Below are 16,854 nucleotides of genomic sequence, written 5' to 3' on the forward strand. Positions count from 1 at the left end.
AAAAAAAAAAAAAAAAAAAAAAAAAAAAAAAAAAGAGGAGTCACATGAGTGAAGTGTATAAATGCAAGGACAAGTCTCATGTGGCAGACAAGCAGCATGTGGCAAAACCATGTTTTCCCATAGAGGCATATACAATAACAACTATAGCCCAGTTGTTCTCAACCTATGCAGTGTGACCCCTTTGGGGATGGTCTCACAACCTTTTCACAGGAGTTGCCTAAGACCTTTAGAAAACACAGATATTTACATTACCATTCATAACAGTAGCAAAATGACAGTTATGAAGTAGTAACAAAAACAGTTTTTGATTGGGGGCTCACTAACCACATGAGGAACTGTATTAAAGGGTTGCCATGGTAGGAAGGTTGAGAAACACATAATGGTAGTCGGTTGTAATGAATGATGTAAACTCTCCTATCAGCTACACCGAGAAAGGCACAAAAGCACATTCTAAAAATAATTCTGTTTTTTTGTTTTTTTTTTTTTTTGAAGAAACTGAGGTCATGAAACTCTTGGCTTGTTTTCTTGGAATTTTCTCACAAGCACTCAGAATTCTCCTCACAGGAATCCATTCTTAATGGCATATATAGCTTGATCATGTTAGCCCTTTTTGTCCTGGGAATACTTTTATTCCGCCCATCATGTTAAAGCTCGTTTTTAACAACATCAACATGTTGGCAGCCAAAGTACATGAACTGAAACTTAAAATGGACCCCCAGACAGAGATATTAATTTAACAGGTTGGCAAGCCCAAGGACAGGTAAGATTCTACATGGAGCCTTATCAACCTAAGACAGAAGTGCATTGCTTTTGATAATGCATATTCCACAATGGGTAAGGAAGACATTCTTGTCAGAATGACCTAAGACAGGCTCAGTCTTGTTTATGTAATAAAAAAGGGGGAGATGTGGGGAGCTTTTGGGGCAGCCTGGCAGGAATTTGACATTGGCCAAGGACAAGGAAATGGGCTGCTTGGAAGGAATCTGACATTGGTCAAGGACAAAGAAATGGGCTTCAGGCAGGAATCTGACATTAGGCTAAAACAAAGAAGTAATTTCAGGTAGGAATCTAAATCCTAGGATAGAACAAAGAAGTAGGCTTCAGGCATGAAAATGACTTTGGACTAAGACAGGGAAGTAGGCTCAGATATTTTGGTCATCTTGATAAGCTCTTAGAAATAGTGATCACAGGACTCTGTTTACTGCCTTGCTTGTTCTTTGACTATTTGCATCTATTGTATTGCTAGTTCCTCGACTTAAAACTGACCTTAATACTTGCATGAAGTTAAAATGGTATAAAAGCAAAAAGGAGGAGGAGGAATGGGACAGGGGTTTATAGGAGGGGGACAGGGAAAGGGGATAACATGTGAAATGTAAATAAATAAAATATCCAATAAAAAATGTTGAAATATCTACAGAAAAAAAGAATCCATTCTTGGAACATGCTTTGACATTCTTGATAAAGAGATTATTTTAAAATGGCTTAAAAATAGGCTGTGCATGGTAATGTATGCCAGTAATCTCTGCAACTCAGGAGACAGAGGCAGGAGGATTGTCATGAGGTGAAGGCCAGACTGGTCTACATAGTGAGCTGAAGCCAGGGCAAGATAGTAAGACTATCAACACCCATAGTATAGAAAATGGATATTAGTCAAAAAAGTACAGAATACCCAGGATACAGTCCACAGAACTAAAGAAGGTAACAAGAAGAAGGGCTCAAGTGAGGAAGGTTCAATTCCATTTGGCAGGGAGAAGAAAACAATCACAAGAACCAGAGGGAGAGAGAGATCTGGGAGGGAGAGAGAGGGTGGGAGAGGAGAGGGGGAGGGAGAAGGGGGTAACATGATCAGGTATTGGGGGTGGGAGAGACAGGAGAGAAGCTCTGAGGACCAGAAGGATAAAAGGAAATATACAACCTTGGCGGGGAGGGGTGAGAGGTAGGGAGACCCTCTAGAAAGTACCAGAGCCCTGGGCCTAAAGCTCAGTGTTTTAGCTCTTGCCTGATGTATATGAGGCCCTGATTTCAATCCTTAGCAGCACTATCTTGAAAAGAAAAACAGAATGTTGCTCATAGAACAATGTTAAATATTAATTTTTAACCTGGATCTTAATTTTCTGTGTGACAAAATACGGCATACATACAAAATGCTTCTGGTAAAACTGAAGTCTAATGACTGTGGAAAAAGACCTCATGTGATTGTGGGCAGGCTCCACTGACTACTCTAGCATAGACCCCCACATTTACTTGAAAGGACTGGCAGATGATGGCATTTGCTAACTTGAGTATTTGGTAAATATTTTCTTGAAAATGAACAAATGGAGGCTGTCACATTAAGGAAAATAACTTAATGTTTTTGTTGGCAGTGGCAGATAATAAATAAATGAGCTTTAAAGCAAAACTTAGTGGTTTGGAAAATCTGTTTCTGCCACCATGAACCAATCTATCTGCTCCTCACCCCTGACCAAGAGAAGTTTATTGATATATTCAGTGATATTAACTTAGTGGTTTTTAAAATATTTTTCAATGAAATGTATCAACATTAGAAAGATCTGCATAAGACAATGAACCAATACTTTCCAAATGACTAATGCATGAAATTATAAGGCCACACAAGCATCATAATCCACTCAAACCGCAATGACTTAATAGGTTGGATAGTGACCTTCAAAGGGATCAACTCATGAGACTGTCCCAGATTATCTAAGTGAGTTCTAAATCTATTGACAAGTGTCTTTACAAAGGATAGAAAAGGAGAAGACAGAAAAACACAGAGGAAGAGGCCTACGAAGACAGAAGCAGACAAGCACTAGATACTGGAAAAAGTGAAATGGACCATGCCCTAGTTATTAGAGAATAGCTTGTACTTGAGTTCAGGCTTCCTCGCCCTTCCTAACTGTGTGAGGAAAGGGACTGAGGTGGTGGATCTGTGAGTAAAGTGCTTGCCATACAGGCATGCGTGAGGACATGAGTCTGGATCCTCAGAATCCACATCAAAGGTCGGGTGGCACCTGTAACACCAGATCTGGGAAGACACAGGGAAATCCCAGAAGCTTGCTGGCTGGCAGCCTAGCTGTTAACAGTAAGCTTCAGATTCTGTGAGAGAACCTTTCTTAAAGGAGGAGGCCTGGAGAGGGAGAAGTTGAATAAAAGATACCTCAGTGTCAACCTCTGAACTCTACACATGTTGGTGGTTTGAATGAGAATGGCCCCCTGGCCTCATGTTTGGATGTTTGGACCCCAGTTAGTGGACCTGTTTGGGAAGCATTAGGAGGTGTGGCCTTGTTGGAGGAGGTGTGTCACTGGGGGTGGGCTTTGAGGTTTCAAAAGCCCAGGATAGGCCCTGTCTCCATCTCTTCCTACCTCTTGCCTGTGTATCAGGATGTTTAGCTCTCAGGTGCAGCTCTAACAGCTTGCCTGCCCACCACCGGACTTCCCACAGGATACTCACAGACTAACACTCTGAAATTGTAAGTAAGCTCCCAGTGAATGCTTCCCTTTATAGGCTACCCTGGCCATGGTGTCTTTTCACAACAAAAGAACAATAACTAAAACAAAACTATAATAAACTCAGTGTGAGAGAGTAAATATCAGTTATGTCATCCACTTTGCTCTGATTTGTTAATGGAACTACTACAAAAATAACACAACAGTCAGTTTCAATGTGACTGAGTTACAAGTATTTACATAGATTAATAATTTATGTTGCTTCTAATTTTAAGCAAATACTACTTATTAGTTAGGCATGGTGGTGCAGAGCTGTAATCCTAGCATTTGGGGACAGAGGGAGGAAATTAAAAACACGCTTAGGTACATAGTAAGCTGGACCCATATTGCAAACTCTGTCTCAAAAAATCAAGTAATGGGGCTGGAGAGGTGGCTTACTTGTTAAGGGCACCCAGCTGTAACACATGTCCAGGGATCTTACTTCCTCTTCTGGCCTCCTCCAACACTGACACTTACACATAAAAAGAATTAAATCTTTAAAAAATTAAATTAAAACAACAACAACAACAAAAAATTACCATTTACTAAAGCCTTGGGAAAATACCTACAATTTTATTAAAGACTTTTAAAATATTCCTGTTTTACCAATTCTACATCTTGAGGCATGAGCATTTTTATACTCTCCAGTCAAAACAACATATTGTAGTACTATAAATACAAAAGCAAGAATTTTCAGTAGTAACTAATAAACAGATATTAAACAGATTTATAAATGTTAATGGTAGCCACTAATTTCTTTTACCTTTGGATCATAGTTATTTTTCCACAAAATATACTTTATATTAACAAGCCATGAGACACTTTATCCTTTTTGTAGATTTCTTATTTCTCAACCTTTTTAATGAAAAAATTCAGACAATATATTTTATTCATGTTTTTCTCCTCCCTCAATTCCTCCCAGATTCTTCTTACCTACCCAATTTTATGTCCTTTAATTCTCTCTTTAAAGCAAAGAAAACACATGACAACAAAACACACACACAGACACACACACACCAGAAAGAAGCAAAAGACCAATAAGACATAAGAATGCTTTTCCAAGGCCTTTATGTAAGTCGTCCCTCCCATGTTCTGTTCATTAACCTGTCCCCACAACCCTCCCTATTTAATCCTTCTGTTCTTAGTCCCCCTTTGTAGCTCCATAACATTATTCTATTCCCCCTTCCTTGGAAGATTCCCCACCCAAGTCCCAACAGGACTCTTACTGGCCAATTTTGTGGCTATTTTAATTGAGACACACGTGTCTAAAGCTTAAACACTAACATCCACACCAAAAAAAAAAAAAAACATGCAAGGCTTGTCTTTATGAGCCCGGGTAACCTCATGCAGGAAGATTGTTTCTAGTTCCATCTATTTACTTACAAATTTCATAATTCATTTTTCTTAATAGCTAAATGATGGTCCATTGTGTGTATGCACCATTTTCAATACCCATTCATCAACTGATGGCCATCTAGGCTGTTTCCAGTCTCTGGCCATTATGAGTAGAGCGGCAATGAACACAGATTAAGAAAGTGTCTATGTAGTAGGGCACTGAGGCCTTGAGGTATATAAATGAGCATGGTTTTAGTTTAAGCAGATTGTTTGTTTCTTATTTTTATTGCATTTATTTGTATGTATGTTTTCTTACATTTATTTGTATGGAGGCCAGAGGACAACATGCAGGAGTTTGTTCTTTCATTCTACTCTGTGAGTCTCTGGGATGGAACTCAGGTCATAAGATTTGGCGGCAAGCATCTTTCCTGACTAGCCATCTTGCTGACCTCGTGGTTTTATATAAACATAAGCCCTTTGAGTCTGTGTGAGCAAAATGTTTGAGAACCACAGATGCATATAATCAGTAAAAGAGGATAAATGAGGCCTGTACAGTCAGAAAGTGATTAGTCAGGGTTCTCTATAGGATCAGAACCAACGGGATGAAAAAAATGCATATAGCAACACCAGCAGACTCCCATGGGGGAGGCTGAGAGTCTGGCAGGTGCTTGGTCCTTGGGGCTGGTGTCTCAGCAGTGGAAGAAGTCCCATAATAGGCAGCTCTCTCTGGGGCACCAACAGCCAGGTTCAGTCTCCAAGGTTGGGTCTCAGCAGTTGCAACCTGGAGCTGAAAATCTGAAAGATTCTCGAGGGCCACTGATTCATAATCCATGATGGAAACCTGGAAATGCTGGTTCTGATAGCATTTCAGGAAGGAAGCAGCAGCAACAGGGTAGATCAAGTCAAGCCAGTGAAAGGAAGTCATCTTCTCTTCTTTACAGACTGCTCCTAGAAGGCGCCATCAACCTCCCATAATCAGGCAGAACAATCAGGACAGGACTTAGGGTGAGGCTCCCTACTGGGTGACTCTAATTTGTAGTAAATTAACATTAAAACCAACCATAATAAAAAAAGAACACATGGCTAAAATCTCTGCTCTTTTGAACTATGCATTTCATTTTCAAGGACAAAAAGACATGAAAAGGTCCTTTCATGATAATATAAAAAGTTTTGAAGCAACCGTGCACACGTAAACATTAGGGACAACCAAGCCATCAAAAACACATTCATTTTTCATGTGTCTTTTGGAAATCTGTCATTTAGGATGATTTTTGGATACTATTCTTCATTCCTTGTGCTCCAAGTAAATTAGGCCTTTATATAAATACTAATAGCCATTTACAACTCTCCTCTGAGTCTTCATATATACTGTGTGTGTGTGTGTGTGTGTGTGTGTGTGTGTGTGTGTGTACAAGCTATAGACTGACATCTAGTCTCTTCCCTAATTGTTTTTCAACTTTGTGTTTTGAGATGTAGTTTCTCACTTAATCTCTAGCTCACTGACTAAACTGGCTAGCCAGTGAATTCTGGTGATCCCACCATCCTCCCTGCCCCATCTTTGCTTCCTTAACACTAGGGCCGTAGGTGTGCACTACCATGTCTGGCTTCCCCTGGGTGTGTTAAACTCAGGTCCTGAGTATCGAGAACTTCACTGATTGAGCCATGTTTTCTTTCCAGCCCTTTTTTCTTTTCATTTCTCTTCTTTTCTCCTTCTCCTTCAGAAAGACTCTGACCATGTAGCCAAGGCTGATCTATAATTTCTCACACTCATCTCTCAGACTACTGGATGCTGGGATCACAGGTATGAACTCACTAACTTCATATATACATTCCCCTCTCTCTTTAACACTCATATTTTAAGTTCTTGATCGACATTCCAGTTTGCTGAGACTGCAATAAGGAAAACCCCTATTGAGTGGCTTACACAGCTGAATACATGTGTTTACAACTTTAGAAGCTAGAGTCCAACATATAGCTTCTCCTGTGGCCTCTCGTTTTGGCCCACAAGTGGCTTGTAGTTCTGAGAGAAGTGGTTTTGTTTGGTTTTTTGACCCTGGACTCAGGTAAAGGTCTGTTAAATTCACACAGCATCACACAGCACAAGTGAAGTGGAACAGTTGCTGTAATTGCCTCAAAGTGTATCTCCTACTAAACCTGGGTGTTACAGAGGCAGAGCTCAGTCGTCACTAAGTCCACATGGCTTAAAACAGTGCCTGGCAGACTGGTGTCACTCAGTGAGAGGATGAAGGAGTGTGAAATGCTTCAGACATGAAGATCGGCAAACCTGACAGGGAGTACTCTGAGTAGCAGCCATACCCAACAGATATACCAAGGCCTTGGTGACCTTAGTGAATCACTGGCTTCTAATCCTGTGGCAATGATGGCTCAGGAGGACAGGGACTTAGCAATAGTCTCGACTCAGTTATTAGCCAGCAGTATAGATCAGTGTTCTCTAACTTTTACAATATCTCTTATTCCTATGCAAATGGAGTGTTACCTAAGGCCAACACTGAGGTCACAATTTAAACAGAAAAGCCCTGACCTGAGACCGTCTCAGACATACATACATACCAACACCTCTACTCTGCTGGGCGCCTTGTCTGCCTTTGATGAAATGATCAATCCCAGTCTTCAGCCACCAATTCCGGATGAAGCTTTGGGAGCTTCATCATCATCAAGCCTTTGAAGTTTTCTCCCATCATGCACAGTAGACTGCAAATCAAAACAAAGCTCCAGAAAATCCTCTATTGCTTCCCAAAGAAGTTCAGCAGTAACCTAGAGTTCAGTGGCCTTAAGTTTAGCTACATATTCTATGTTATTACTAATGTCTTTTTTCCATGTTGCATGTGTGTGTGTGTATAGTATGTATGTCTATGAATACAAGTGTGAATATGTGCATGTTTGGGTGCATGTGCATGTGAGAACCTATTTGCAAGGCCTGAGGTTGTTGTTGGGAATCATTCTTGATTTTTTTTTTCCATTTTATTCACCTAGGCAGGGTCTCTCAAACCCAGAGCTCACTGATATGACTAGTCTTACCTGTGGGCTTGCTTTAACTATCTTTTGTCTCTGCCCTCCAGTACTGGAATTACAGGGGAACTGCAGAATGCCCACCAGGTATTTGCATTTGTATGGGTTCTGAGAACCCTAACTCTAGCCATCTTGTTTAAACAGCAAACACTTTAACCATTCATCCTTCTCCCCAGACCACAACTAATAATTTTGAGTCTTGGTCAGGCCTTCTGGAATAGGCCTATAATCCTTGATATTCAGGAGATCAAGTCAGGAGGGATGAAAATTCAAGGCCAGCCTGGGAAACTTAGTGAAATGCTGTCTCAAAAGTGAAGGAAGTGCTTGCTTCAGCAGCACATATACTAAAATGGGACAATAGAGAGAGGATTTGCACAGCTCCTTTGCAAAGATGACACGAAAATCTGTGAAGCATTTGGTTTCTTTAAGTGAAAACTGGGCTGAGGATACAGCTCAGTAGTCAAGCACTAACCTAGCACAAGTGAAGTACTAAGTTCAAAACAGTACTATAAAAGCAGTAAATAACACTGGGGCTTCTTAGGACTTCAGAAGTGGATTTTTGTTCAAAATACAAATAAATGGCTAGAATGCTTGTGAGATAGAAAGAAAATTGTACTTCTCTCTCTCATCCCTCCTCCCCTTAAGCTGGGAAAGTATACACTGTGGAGGAGCGTTATGCAGTGTCTCTCCCTAGAAGTTCTCGCCTTGCCTTTGACTAACATAATCTTTACTGCCTGTGTGAGCCTGGATAAGGATTCTTCATGGTTAATCTCCTTCACATTATGGTGGATAATAATGCTCTAAGAGGTGACGGTGAGTGCAACATCAGGTCACATAGAAATAAATGTACTGAATACAGAGGAAGAAAGCCGACAGAATTGTGGGAGCCACAGAATGCTGGCTTCTAGCTCTTAGGAACTATGCATTCCTAGGTGAATTTTAACCAATTTGCTTTGAGATTATGAGTATAACTTAGAACGATGGTACCTATAGTTGTAGTTGTGATAATTGAATATATCAATAATATAATTGGCATCTAAGCCAAAGGAAGTACCCAGGGAGTGTATGTTTAATGGTCATAATTTTCAGGTATTTTTCACATAATGACATTTTATTTGACCACCTCAAAACTGATTTTCTCTCATTTCTCAAATGCCCCACACCCCTTCCTCCACCATCTCTCTCTTAGCAACATTCCAATTTCACAAAGGCCACCATGTTTAACCTTACCTTAACAGTATCAACCACAACCCCACACAGCTGTGGTGTAGGCACCTGGCTCTCAGTGGGCCCCCTTAGTACTTCCTCTTCGCTTTCTGGAAAAGCCACAGTGCTCCTCTGAAAACCATCTTAGCCCAGCGGTTCCACCTGGACTGCTCTCCTGATCCCCATGACCAAACCCACAGTTTGATTTCAAGTCTAACCCCCCCCAAAGCATTCTTCCTGCATATCCTCCACACAGGGGCTCCCAATGGCCCCTAAGTTACTCCTACCCTATTGTACTGCTTAGTTTTTATTGTCAGCTTGACACAATATAGAATCACCTTGGAAGAAGGAACCAAAATGAAAGCATGACCTCAATCAAATTGACCTGCAACCATGTCTGTGAGAGACTGGTGATAGATATGGAAGGACCAAGCCCACTGTGGGCGGCACCATTCCTACACAGGTGGGCATGGGCTCTATAAGGTAACTAACTGAGCCTGAGTCAGAGCAAGCCAGTAAACAGCATTCCTCCATGCTCCCCTGCCTCCAGATTTTTGCCTAAGTTCTTGTTCTGACTTTTTCCAATGATGGATTATGACCCAGAAGTATAAGATAAAATAAATGCTTCCCTTACCAAGTTGTTTTTAGTCAAGAATGTTTTGACACAGCAACAGAAAGCAATAGGATACCTACATTGTTATCTAGTAACTTCTGCATATCTATTTCCTTTATATCCTCAAAGCCTAATACACTGTCTCATACATATGTGCCTAATTATCCTGGCTTCTCAGGGATGAATAATTTCTACCACCCAAAGACTGAAATCCTAGAAAACTTCCTGTGGTCTTAGGTGTATGGCTTCCATACCGTATACTCAGCAAGATTTATTCAGTGACAAGAGTTCCCTGCCAACTTCTCTTCCATTTCCAACACTCATTCTTTGACCCAATGTCATCAGCTTCTACTCTGCTGGTACATGATGTCCTGGTCTCCTTATGGCCAACTCTATTGAACACCTGGTTCTCCTTCATAAAACCTCATAATAAATGATATCTAATAATAAAAGATTGTTTTGCTATATTCTTTTTTAAAGTGAAGCAAACCAGTATTTAAAATGGTCACACTTGGCCTGGCATTGGTGGCACATAATCATGACTCTCATGCTTGGGAGGCAGAGGCAGGAGCTGAGAGCCTGGACTGAATAGCAAGATCCTGTCCCAAACAAGCAATAAACATCCTCTTCACTAAATATATTCATACTCACACATCCGAGGCACCATCTATATTAAGTATATTCATAAACACACATTCGAGGCACTATCTCAAGCATTATTTGGCATAGTTTTAAATGTCATGACATACTTATGATCAATGACTGTTAACAAGTTTCTGGAAAAGATAACTCATTATAAATGTTTTAATTATTTAAGAGCCAGGTACATGCCTTTAATATCAGTACTCAGGAAGCAGAGAAGGGTGCACCCCTGTGAGTTTAAGGCTAGCCTGGTCTACAAAGAGAGTTTCAGGTCAGGTAGGATCACATAGTGAGTCTCTCTCTCTCTCTCTCTCCAAACAAGCCACAACAACAACATGTGGTGCTCTCAGGAGTTGGGCATGTTCTATCTATCAGATCTTTCTTTCTCTGCATCATCCCTTTATCTGCCATTCAATTAGACATCACTTGAAAACATGGGAGCACCATTCCATGAACTAACTTTATTTTCATAGTTTGGGATTAAAGGTATGTACTAAGGGTGTGTCTGTATTCCAGCCAGAGAGATTAAAGCTGTGTGCTAAGGGCTAAGCTACACCGAGTTCACATGAGAGCACCACAAAAAAGAGGGAAGAGAGACAGAGAGAGAGACAAAGACACAGAGAGAGATAGAGACACAGAGAAAGAGAGAGATAGAGGGACAGAGACAGAGAGACAGAGGGAGGAGGCAGTTTTACTGGAAGAATTTTACAGAGATATGTTTAAGAGAGAACAGGCTAGACACGGGTGAAGACAAAATGAGCCGGAGGTGAAGGGAAAAACTAGATTGAGTCAGTCAGCCTGGAGAGGAGTTTGAGCCAGAACAGCTGAGTTGATCAACCAACCAGAGCTCAGAAAGAACAAGAGAGAGTGCGCTTATCCAGCAGTAATTCTCAGAGGCTGAAAACATTCTAGGCCTAGATTAGAATGTAGGGAAGTTAGAAGCTACCAGGACAAGGCCTAGGTTGACAAATGGAGGCAGTAAGACTCCAAGATGACAATAACTTAAGGAGAATAAAAGTTACATTTACAGTATCCTGGCCTACAAAGTAAGTTCCAGGACAGTCAGGGCTACATGGTAAGACCCTGTCTAAAAACAAAACAAAACAACAACAACAACAACAACAACAAAACTTTAAACAGTACAAATCTAAGTTTGCTACATATTAAACCTTTTTCCTTAGAGAGTGTAAGTGGGGATTTTTAGTTGAATAAAACATGCATCAATAGAAGAAGCAGGAGAGATGGCTGTGGGTTTAACAGCACTCTGTCCTCTTCCAGAGGACAGGAGTTCGGTTCCCAGCAACAAGTCACGTTGCTTGGTGATGCCCTTTAATTCTGGATTCAACACTCTCTTCTGCCTCATTAGGTACATACACTGGCATTCACACACACATACACACAACTTAAAAATAAAAAAGACCGCTGGGCGGTGGTGGCACACGCCTTTAATCCCAGCACTTGGGAGGCAGAGGCAGGTGGATTTCTGAGTTCGAGAGTTCAAGGCTAGCCTGGTCTACAGAGTGAGTTCCAGGACAGCCAGGGCTACACAGAGAAACCTTGTCTCAAAAACAAACAAACAAACAAACAAACACCCACATAGCAATAGAATTGCATAACATTTACCACTACAGATTAGAATAATAGTGTTCCAGATGCAAGAAACTCATCGTAATTCTTCTATGATGAAACCAACCAACTTTGTTTATTTTGCCATATGTTGACCAAAGGTGGTGGGCTGCAAAAACATACAAGAGAATTACTTTCTAAATAACAGAAAATGAATCCACATCTTACACCCATCTTCTTCACCATCTTCTGTAGGGACAATCAGAATGCCTAGTGACTTTCTCAAGAAATAATTTAATGGAGAATCAGAAGTCCCTGATGGTCAATGCTGACATGACACGTTTCAGATTGATGAGTCTACTGTCTTTGTAAAAGCAATCCAGACAAATTGATGACAACAGCACATAGGCAATTTTCAGAATTAAAATTGATGAGTGTGCTCCTTCTGCATGTCAGAGCTTATTGATCTCAGTATCGGTGTTGATAGGGGTACATGCAAGTCAGAGTGCCTCTGGGTTGATCGTATGGGTCCTGCTTCTGTCAGAGACTAAGCAGGAAGCAAATCCCTGGATTCCTGACATGGTGTTGCAGTAATGGCAGAGAACACAGTGCCCAGTCTGAACAGGCATATCAACAATGCATTACCATAAGCAGGACGAATCCATCAAACCTTGACATATTTAAAAGTTCCCTCAGTGACACTCAAAGTCCAAGTAGCTTAGCAAACAAATCATTTCAGATTCAGAACTTCCTTCCAGTAAGTCAGTGTTGTATTGTCGGTTGCTAATTCAGAACAGACAAGGATCAATTCTTTAGGAATCGTTCAGCATAAACAAGCATTAGTTAGGTGGCAGTATTTTTCAAATTTGCCAAAACTATTTCCAAATTAAATTTTCTAAGACTCATAAGGCTTTATTAAATCATGTAACCTTTTAACTGGTAGTTTTTGTTTGGTTTGTTTTTAAAACTTGTTCTTTGAGACAAAGTCCCACTTTTTAGTGGGACTTTTGAACCCACAGCAATCCTCCTGCTTTAGTCTCCCAGGTGCTGGGATTAAAGTGGTAAGCTACCATGCCTACTTTACAGGTAGCTTTAACTCAGCAGAATAGATTACATCAGATAAAAGGAGCACTTTGTTTGATATTTTGAATAGAATGAAGAGCAAGCCTGGTGCTGAGGACTGTGGAAGGCATACAGTCCTTGAGTTCTCTGAGGAAAGCCTCGTGCAGTCTGACAGACAGAGAAAGAGAAACATCAGGTAAATTGTTTAAACTCATGTCATTTAGCAAGTAATCCCAGTTCAGGAACAGAGTCCAAACCTGACCAACACCAAGGCTCAAGTTATGTCTGTATACTGTGTGACACACTGAAAGCATACTGTTGTGCCCTCTCTGCATGCTGTGTGATGTGCAACAAAGCACACTGCTGGCTTGCTTTGTATCTTCATTGAGACAGGGTCTTACTATGAAGCCCAGATTAGCCTAGAACTTCCCATCCTGCCTCAGTTTATCCAATACTGAAATTATAGCTCTATCCTACCATGCCTGTCCTGTGTTCACTTTTAATAAAGACTCTAAATAGATTAAAAATAAGTTTCTACATGGCTAAAGGTTTAAAACATGAAGGGCTGCTTCAACTTTATATTAAAAGAGATGTAAGAAAACATATGAAGACAATCACACCATGCCATTCTTCCATAACACACTGGCTCTCACTTTTTCCAAGTTTAGCCCTGGGCTTTCTAAAACAGGTACCCTGCTATGCATTATGAAAACTGAAGCTATTTACACAAAGATCATCTTTTATTTGTAAGTAATTCATCTGTACAAAGTTTCGCAGAGATTATTGAGATGGAAAACCATGGTCACATGCTCAAAATGAAAAAAAATTAAACAGGGTTAGGAAAAGAGTCTATTTTTAAAACAGCCATCACACCTTAATATCATGAGAACTTAAAATATCCAGAATGCCGCACTCAGCGTGTGTGGGATACAGTCCTTCCCTGATCTCAGAGCTCTCGGAGTGTGAATTAGCCACAGGAGACCAGCAATCACTGACCTGTCAAAATCTAAAATCACAGGGTCAAAACCAAACCTTACTTTTCAGGAACTTAAATCTCTGTGAGATTCTTCCTATGTCCTTTGGCACACCAGCAAATACCCCTACAAAGACACCATAAACAAATCAATGCTGGTCTCTAAACTCCCAGATCCCCTCCTTTTTTTTTGAACCCTTTATGTAAAAACTTGTCCACTGAAAGTTTAAGGAAGGACTTCTTTGAAATGTCATTGCAAAGATGTTTCCACTTTTCTCCTTTCAGAATGTCTCTCCAAACAGGGAACACACATGCTGTGTGGCTGTACCCTCCAGGATCAGAGAAGCTGTGATCATATTCAGGACCTTCTTGATACTGGGCTTAATAACACTCCCAGGTAGAAGGAAGAGGAAAGCTAAAGAGGCCTCTTCTTGACTTTGGACATAGAAGGCATAAACAGTTGCTGGGGAGAAGAGCCTCGTCAGCTGTATGCTGAGCTGTAGGTTATTCATGCTTCCATAATGAACACTAATGAGCTCACTGATTTACCAAGGTGGACATGGGCAGAGGCATTGGGGTCTGTCATTGTCTCTCTATCCGGGATGGCTAGAAATGGACTCCTCAAAAAGTCATGGGTGGGAGAGATAGCTCACTGGCTGCCCTTCCAGAGAGTCCAGGTTCAATTCCCAGCACCCACATGGCAGCTCACAACCATCTGTAACTCCAGTTTCAGAGATTTCTACTTCTAGCCTCTGCAGACACCACTCATATATATGGTGCACAGATATATATGTAGGCAAAACACCCGTACACTTATAAAATAATTAATAGTAATTTTTGAAAGTCACAGAGTATATTACACAAAGGCACGAGGCAATGCTATCTGAAACAGGAAGCTGATGGAAGGCTTGGAAAGGTGCAGCATAGAAGTGAAATGTGGAGTAGCTCACCCTTCCACTGAAATGAAAGAACAGTGAAGAACAGTGTTCTAGGGCTGGGGATAGAGCTTGCTGGCAGAGTGCTTGCTTACTCCTGTGATGCCTTGGGTTCAGGTCCCAGCACTGGGAAAAAGAAAGAAAATTCTGCTGAAGCCATGCTTAGTGGTAGGCACCTATAAATTCCAGAACTTGGGAAATGGAGGCAGAAAGGTCATAAACTGCAGGCCAGCCTGGGCTATGTAGAAAGAGCCTGTCTCAAAATATAATAAAAGACTAGGCACAGCTATACACTTTTAATTGCAGCAGGAAGATCTCAGTGAGTTTGAGGCCAGCCTTGTCCACAGAGCACATTCCATGAGAGCCAGAGTCATGCGGTCAAACTCTATCTTAAGAATCAAAGCTTAAGCATTTTTATAAAATTGGTCCAGTTCTCCAGAGGATGCAGTGCTCAGGGTGCCATCTTGGAAGCAGAGACCTGGCACTTGGTAAACATTAAAGCACCTTGTTCTTACTCAGACTCTAGAACCGTGAGCAATAAACTTCTGTACTTTACACATGTCTTAGCATGAAGCTAAGACAAAGTACTGTCCAAAACACAAACCTTTACTCAGTTCTCAATGCTTTCTTTTAGACTCTTATTAAACGCATCATCGAGTACTTGAGGAAAAACAACACAAAGAACCAGATCGCTAACAATAAGTGAAATAAACAAACTAGAATAGAGATAGTAAACAATGCAGGGCTGCAGATGGCTCTGCAATAAAAGCACTTATTGGCCTTTCAGAGGACTTGGAGTCCACTTCCAATAACCACATGGTGGCTTACAATCATCCATAACTACAGTCTCAGTGGCTCTGGCACCTTCTTCTGACCTCTGTGGGCACCAGGAATAGTCATGGTGCACATGTGTACACTCAAGCAAACACGCATACATGAAAATAAAATCAATAAATCCATTTATATTTTAAAAATTTTATTTACGAAACACAGTTGAATGTGTATTTAAAAAAAAAAAGAGGTTAGGTAAACCTGGAAATAACTTTGGTTATGTTTCTGAGTTTACTAGCTACATGGAAGCACAATCCATTTATCTGTGCAGATCCAGTTCCACACAAGGAAAAATGAATTTTTCTCTAATCAGTTCCCAAATGATTCGTGCCATTCATCTACCATAGAATCACCATAGGGTTTCTGGGACATTTTCACTTCAATAAGCCTCTACTATGAATCAACTTCCAGTTACCACAAGGACTCTCAATTCTGCTGACTCAAACAACTACAGTTCCAGTGTATCTCCTGTGCACACAAGCAGTCTAACCCCACTCCCAGCTGGCTCAGCCTCTGCCAATCCTGCTGCCCCTGATGACCAGGGGCCTAAAACATAAATAAGAAACAATGCTAGAAGACAAAAAGTTGTTTTGTGGTGTTTTTCAGGTTTTTAAGACCTGGTCAATCACTAAGCCCTGGGCCCTGAGGAGTAGGCTAGGCTGCTGGCCAGGAAGCCCAAGGATTTGCTTGTTTTTGCTTCCCCAGTGATAAGATTACAAGGTGTAGCCCCATGGCCTCACTTTTTACCTGAAGCAAGGGATCTGAACTCACATCTCCATGAGCAGTGAGCACTTTACTATTGAGTTCCTGGTCCCTAAAAGTTCTTATCTTAAGAACTAAAAAAGCTTAGCGTGCTTAAGTAGCACATACACAAAACCTGAACGCATACAGTGAGGATTACATGGAACTGCACAAAGACAACATACAAACTCATGGAATGTTCCACATTGAAAAAAAGAAAAACAGAAACAAAAAACAACGTATCCAGGTGGTGATGGTGCTCGCCTTTAATCCCAGCACTCAGAAGGCAGGCAGATCTCTTCAAGTTTAAGACCAGCCTAGTCTACAGAGTGAGTTCCAGGACACCAAAACTAAAACAGAGAAACTCTATCTTGAGAAACAAAAACAAGGAAGGAAGGAAGGAAGGAAGGAAGGAAGGAAGGAAGGAAGGAAGGAAG

General features: G+C 40.9%; 1 protein-coding gene and 1 non-coding gene across 2 annotated transcripts in view; one reads left to right on the plus strand and one right to left on the minus strand.

Moving 5' to 3' along the window:
- Positions 1 to 16,854, minus strand: part of LOC114622874 (serine/threonine-protein kinase Sgk3) — a 107,323-nt gene that overhangs the window by 64,323 nt on the left and 26,146 nt on the right. The window lies entirely within an intron of this gene.
- LOC114623902 lies at positions 8,169 to 8,274 on the plus strand. Its single transcript, XR_003711845.1, has one exon. It is a non-coding gene; the product is annotated as a U6 spliceosomal RNA (small nuclear RNA).

Source organism: Grammomys surdaster, unplaced genomic scaffold (assembly GCF_004785775.1).
Source record: "Grammomys surdaster isolate TR1022 unplaced genomic scaffold, NIH_TR_1.0 64, whole genome shotgun sequence".
NCBI lineage: Eukaryota > Metazoa > Chordata > Mammalia > Rodentia > Muridae > Grammomys > Grammomys surdaster.